The sequence below is a fragment of the Vanessa cardui genome, chromosome 13, assembly GCF_905220365.1.
Source record: "Vanessa cardui chromosome 13, ilVanCard2.1, whole genome shotgun sequence".
NCBI classification, from domain to species: domain Eukaryota; kingdom Metazoa; phylum Arthropoda; class Insecta; order Lepidoptera; family Nymphalidae; genus Vanessa; species Vanessa cardui.
The window spans coordinates 12916145-12923508 of NC_061135.1; the positions used below are offsets into that span (position 1 = coordinate 12916145).

Here is a 7364-nt window from a genome sequence, read left to right on the forward strand (position 1 = left end):
GCGAAATACCCCTTGATTGGCATTGCGATGGTCTTCACAGTTCGCTGAATCGGGAAATCTGATCAGTCCCTTGTTAATTTCCGAGGATGTGTTTGTGCAGACCCCCTTAATGCAGTTACCGGTACATTATATTAGCTTTTAACGCGCATGCACTGTTTGGTTTTATTGATATTTTTACAATTCCATTTGGATCCTATTAGTGTTCTGATTGTGTTGATATATACGTTTGTTATTTTTAATAATCATTTGTAGTTTTTAGTTTGTTATTGGGTAGGATTTATGGTTTTGAGTTTAGTCAATGTCCAATTTGTCTCTTGGACTGTAATTTGTGTAAATTTATTCACACAAGTCCTGTTTTCTAAGATTATGAAGAAAATAAAATGCATATAATGGTACATGTTGTAATAATTGGATTTACCGTGCCATATGACATTCTCGTCAAGAAAAAAAAGTGGTGGCGTTGTTAAGTGCGATTACTAAGATTAAAAAAAAGTTGAATAACCTTTTTCTTTAAAAACTTTTATTTAAATGTTCAAGAGGAAAAAAACTTCGAACAAAACTTTACTAATACGATCATAATGTACTAGACAGCTCAGACGAAAGGTCATCGTATTCGTTGTTCAAATATCATTCTTTAAAACGAGCAGGCAGTGTCAGTCGTCACGTTGCAATCATGGAACTGTCAGTCTGACAGTCGTTAGCTGTCAGAGTGCACATTTTAAAACACAGACTGTCACAAAGAATGAAACATTCCCTTTAAAGTTAAACTAAAAATTCTGAAACCGTAGCATTTATTACTATCGAGTTTAATCAATGTTTTCCAATTAAAAAACAATTGGGACATAGCGGTTTACACTATCCAATAACAAAAAAGCTATGAACGTTGTATGACATTCTGTAGTATATTTTGTATTGTACCCGTGCAAAGCCGGGGCATGTCGCCAGTATTAAAATTTAAGGTATATGTATAGCATAAATATCGAAGCAGCTTACACTAACGTTTTGTGGGCCATAAAACACGGTCGTCCCAGAGGTAGAATACTAGGTCCGCTAAGCGGTTTTTGATGTCGCGCGGTTGTAGGAGCTGTAAACGTATTCTCGGATAGGCTTTAACGGTAAATTTTCTCGACGTAGGGTAGTGCTATAAACAAATTGTAGCTAAGCGTATAATGTAGATTGTACAGGGGTTAATGAACTTATTCGTTTTATTATGAATTTCGAATGATAATAAGAAAGTGGTAATATTATGTTATATGGTACAGAAAGACATTTTTATTTTGTTGCCAGCGGTTATGAATCGGTTGAATGCGATGTAAAATCTGGAGTCCCACAAGGGTCACACCTGGGTCCACTGCTCTTCAATATATTCATAAACGATCTGCCTAATTGTTTTAAATATTCTACACCATTTCTGTATGCTGACGATGTCAAACTTCTTAAAATAATTGAAGAACCAAATGACACTATTCTTTTACAAGATGATCTGACAAGATTATACCATTGGTGTAATGATAACGGCATGAGACTGAATTCAGTAAAATGTTCATGGATATCATTCACCAGGAGTTTAAAAGAATTTCAAACAAATTATTACATAGCTGGTGCCCCTATTAAATCTGTGGACAGAATTTCAGACCTGCTGGGCGATTCCGAAACCCATTTTTCGACTCCATATGTGGGATTTCTAATGAAAACTCTATTTGGCATTCAGCAAACTCGAATTAAATCTACACTAGCGCCGTTTTGTGAGATTGAAAGTAATACGAACTAGTTTCAGTGAGAACTGTATTATTTGACATTAATTGGCATTCTGTATCTCGATTTCGAAATTAAAAAATGAAACTAATCTCGGCTAAATACGTCAAATTAAAAGTAGATCAAAGGTGGTGGAAGGCTTAAGCGAAAACTGTAAATCAATGTGATCTATTAATAATGTATCTTCAGACCAAATAAAACTACCTTGGCATGATATTATCACTCGGAGAATGTATCCTAACGTAAGCATACCTAAGTAGATCTTACTTTTATCATTAAGAAAATGAAGTAATATTTATCTCGCATCTACGAATTACTAATAATTCATTGTCAATTAAGAATTTAAGATCTAATAATATATAGAAAATTATCAAAAACCTTTATGCTGTAAAGGCCTTGATCTGAGGTTTACAATTTTACACAGTTTTTCTTTAACATATAATAATGCTGATTATTATATTAAGGGTATTAGTTCCTTCTAATTAACATATCATTTTATTATCATTCTATTTCAGATGGATTGCATACATTTATATAAGACTACAGCTAAGTCAATAATATCTTACTAGAAAATATATTTACATATATAAATTATAGGTAAACAGATATAATTTATTACAACCAGATACCATACAAACTACACGGACAAATTGATGCTTCATGGTAAAGATTTAAGAACAATAAGTAGATACTTGAATTGAATTTCAATTTCTTTTCTAATTTAAGAAGCTGGATTCCTGCATACTGTTGTGTCTAACACATATTAGGATATTTAATAATAATAAAACAAAAAAATATTACATGTATTTCAAGTCAGTGGAATATGTTACATTTTAAAGGAAAAGACAAAATAAGAAATTCTGATAAAATACAACTAGTACAAACATGAATAAGTGTGTTAATAAAAAAAAATAGTATAGACATTGTAAATATTTTAACTATTTAATAAAATGAAGTGTTATAAATTGTTAAATGTTAGATAATATACACTATTCTATTAATGTTATTTAATATAAAAATAACTTATTAAATGAATATATTCCAGTTAGGTATGTTTGTATTTCAATTATTTATTTTAATTAAGTGTAATGAATTATTAAATGTCAGTTACTTTACTAATCTAATTGTAATATTTTCTTATTTGAAGACCATTGTAATAAACAGATACTGTAATGATAATAATTTGTATTTCTATATGTACAAAAACAGTATTGCATAAATAATAAAACAACAAAATGTGTAAAATTTTTTAATGTTTCATATTCAAATCCCAAATATGTTTTCCTCCCTCGTTAAAATATGGATCATTTTGTGTAGAAATGATAGAATCTATAGATGCTATTCCTGTATTATCACATGTTTTTCTGCCATGCTGGTATGCTGTGAGCATCAATGGTATCACTAAAATAAATAAAATAGTATTAAAAACACATTAATCATATTATAAAGAAGCTGAAAAATAACATACATATGTGAATTGTATTACATACTAAATTATATACATTATTTACTGAATGTCTGAACATTCGTCTGAATCAACCAAATTAGACTTAAATAATTACTCAAACTAGTAGTTGTATATTACATTGTTTGTATATTATGTAGTACAACTTTTAGGAGTAGCACCCTCATGATGCTTTCTAATTAAGTTGAGAATTTATAATTACAGTTAATATACATTATAGGCATTAGGCATATATTTAATGACCAGTGTTTATAACGTAAAAATTATATAATTAAATTTTTGGGATTATTGTATTCCGAACATAGAAAATAAATAGGTATGTAGGTACTTACTTCATCATTAGAATTCCATAATAAATCTAAACGGTAGTGATTAAAAGTAGTTACGGATAAACTTTCGATTCAATTAAATTCTTTGTTTAATAGCAATTTACTATATTTACTTGATATTTTATTATTAAATATTAATGTTAAACATTTATGTTGACATTTATACTTTTTTTGACAAAATTTTACGCAAAGGTAATCTGTCTTCAGCCAGATATTAATAAAATATTTCTGATTGTGCGTTATAAATTATTTTAAACCATAAAATAAATTATTTATAATATATTTAGCATGAATCATGACGTCATTTATTTTTCAAATTATTAGTTTATTAGAAATTTCTAATCGGGAATGTTTTTTAAAAAATCGGTAATTGAAGTGTTTGCACTAGCATCTCGCTTCACAGTTTTCGCTTCACATGATTTGACTTATCGTTGCGGAATACCAAATATTTTTCCATTCAAGGTCGTTTCGATATGAGTTAAGAAATGAAAACTGTTTCAAATCCTAATGTGGTTTTTGCAGAATCGCACGGCTGGAAGTAATCTTCCACAAAAAACTAACTTTCATACCTCATATTGATGGTGTAATAAGCCGTGCCTCGAAAATGTTGGGTTTTGTAATAAGAAATGGAAGATTATTTCGAAATCCTAGAACTAAAATTATTTTATTTAATAGCTTAGTCAGGAGTATACTGGAATACGGAAACGTTGTTTGGAGGCCACATTATGCAACACACTGCCTAAGACTTGAGAGGATACAGAAACGTTTTCTTTATCATCTTGCTTTCTCGTTAGGTAAAAGGTAAATGCTTCCTTCTTACAAAAAAAGATTGGAATTTTTCAAAATTCTTTCACTAAGTGATCGGAGGGATTTGTTGGATTTAAAATTTCTATATAAAACATTTAACAACAACTATGATAACTCGTTTTTTATATCAAAAATTAAATTGAATGTTCCCATTAGATATCCACGTAAACTAATAACACCATTAGTAAGACCTTTCCCCAAAACTGTTTTAGGAAGCAATTCACCTGTAAGTAAAATTTCGAATGAGCACAGTGCTGTTTTAGAACCTTTTGGAGACTCATCAAACAAGTTTCACAAAAAAATATTGTCAAAATTGTCGGCTAACTAATTTATTGTTATTTTTTTTTGTTTGTATGTTATTATTTTACTATTATTGTTAATTTTTGTCATTTTTAATTAAGTTTGATTTACTAACAATTAATTATTAATAAGTTCGTCATCTCGAACTGTATCTTTGCAAGTGGTATTCACCTTAATAGGTAATGCATTTAGTTTTAAGTTGTATTAAAATTGTATACCTTTGTACGAGTTGATGTATTTACCTCTGGTAAATAAATAAATATAAAAATGTTGAAATAATTATTAAATATACAACCAAAATAAATAAAAAATTATGTATACATCTTAACCACGTGGAATGGTGGCAAGAATGCTAGCAGCATTGCCCCGTTGAATCGCAATTTCGCAAAAAACGAACCAGCCCTCATGTCACCAGTGGAGACAATGAGGCGAGGTGTTATACTTTTGATGAAGCTTTTTGCACCACTACTCCAAGATCCATGCAAATGGGACGAAAAAGTAATTTGACATAAAACAAGTTATTTAATGTACTTATTATTTCATAATAATTAATGTTTTTACTTGGTGGTAGGGCTTTGTGCAAGCCTGTCTGGGTAGGTACCACCCACTCATCAGTTATTCTACCCCCAATTAACGTATTGTTGTGTTCCGGTTTGAAGGGTGAGTGAGCCAGTGTAACTACAGGCACAGGGGACATAACATCTTAGTTCCCAAGGTTGGTGGCACATTGACGATGTAAGGAATAGTTAATATTTCTTACAGCGTCATTGTTTATGGGTGTTGGTGACCACTTAACATCAGGTGGCCCATATGCTCGTCCGCTAACCTATACCATAAAATGTTATTAATTTTTAATAAAGTACTATTAGTCCATGATAATACAAGATTATATTTAAGATGAAAGAGTCATCTTAAATATAATCTTGTATTGAGTAATATTCTTTTATCAATGTTTTTTAGCACGACCACAAAGGTCTACTACCAAAGAGATCCCATGTAAATAGGATTAGTTTTATGAGTAATAGATGATAATATTTAGTTAAAAACGTTAAATTCAAAGCAGTGGCCATTTAATCCATCAACGTCAAAACATCTCGGTCCTCAACTAATGATTAAAATGAGCATAAAACATGGAGCCCCCGCGGGACAGTGATCTGGGACTAAGGGGGTTTTAATGCGGCTTGCCGCAAAGTCGTCATAAACGTGTTCCGAATATAGCTGCCGGTAAAATGTTTTTGTAGCACCATCGAGAATAGTTGGAAGGTTATAAAATTTAACGCAATAACTAACATTAAAATATTTCAATGTTTGCGTGCGTTATTATATAAAAATGTGTTAGTGTGCGTGTATGAAATGGAAAGATATTCAATATGGAATTGAAAGGTTTTTTTTTATTATTTTTAAATCATTATTCTTAATTAATGGAAATTTGATATGTGTGAGTTTCTGATACCCTTTTAAATAAAGGCATTTAGCGGTACATAAAAAATACTAATAATTACAACTACGCCTGTATAGCATTTGGTTTAAAAGGCTCAAAAGTTTAATTATTATTTCATAAAAATACATGTTTAAATTAATAACAAGCAAAAACGTTATAGTATTGAGATTGTAGTATTGCAATGCAAAAGTTATATTCCACACACACATACACACACACACATGATTTTCCAAAGTGATTCTTACCTCAAGTGGCTCATTTGATACGCCGCCTTCCTATCTATATCGTATTTTTTTTTTAATTTATTGCAATAAGTTTTGTTGCAGTTAGTCTATACGATACAAAAGTAAAAGTTTAACTGATCTAAATTTCAATATAATATACAAATCAAAGTATTGAAAATCATATGTAATTAAGACAAAAAAAAAATGTTAACGTTTTCGCTCACCAGCTTAGAATCCATAAAACTCTTTGATTATTAACAAAACGCTTATTAAATTAAATGGCATCTTTCGAGGAGACGAAGAGTTTAATTAAATGAATGAAAATAGCGAGAAGAATTTTTATTCAATTTAACATAAATAAACATAAAACCGTGAACATTATTTACATTTAGTAATATTAAGACGGAAACAAATTCAGGCATATAATTCATATTTTTTACCTTTAACTCGATAATGCTGATGATAATACATTTTATATAATACTAGCTCTGTCCGCGACTTCTTACGCGTTTGAATTTATAAAAAAATATTAATTGTTTGATGTTACTCTTTTTACATCAGCTTTCTGGCAGTGAAAGTTCCGTCAAAATGAGTCCAGCCTTTCCACAGATTACGCGGAAAATTTAACTGGCAGACTGACGGACAGACCGTACCGTGTAGCGGTTATTTTATCATTACAAACAGACACTCCTATTTAATTATATATACTAGATATATAGAAGTTATAAATAGTTTATTATAATGTATGAAATTTGATACATAAACAATGATTTGGACTTGTTCAGCTCTATCTATCTATGTGGATATATATCTATTTGTTCAGCTCATTAAATGTTTTTTAAACCACAAAAGAGAAGCATTTTGATGTTAGTATATTTTGTGATTTATCTGATGCTTTTGATTGCATGCAACATAAAAATTAATCAAAAAGTTACATCACTAAAGCCTTATAGATTCTATTCTCAAACTTTTCATTCCGTATCTTAAAATCGACTCCAGGAACTTCATGTAAATGGAAAGATCTCCCAAGATACCAATTAATA

General features: G+C 30.0%; 2 long non-coding RNA genes across 2 annotated transcripts; one reads left to right on the plus strand and one right to left on the minus strand.

Annotated features, from left to right (window-relative positions):
- The first annotated feature begins 1637 nt into the window (after positions 1 to 1637).
- LOC124534734 lies at positions 1638 to 2537 on the plus strand. Its single transcript, XR_006966752.1, has 2 exons — positions 1638 to 1997; positions 2271 to 2537. It is a non-coding gene; the product is annotated as an uncharacterized LOC124534734 (long non-coding RNA).
- Positions 2538 to 2991: 454 nt separating this feature from the next.
- Positions 2992 to 3771, minus strand: LOC124534782. The gene is made up of 2 exons (XR_006966762.1): positions 3553 to 3771; positions 2992 to 3156 (listed from the first exon to the last, which is right to left on the minus strand). It is a non-coding gene; the product is annotated as an uncharacterized LOC124534782 (long non-coding RNA).
- Between the last annotated feature and the right edge of the window lie 3593 nt (positions 3772 to 7364).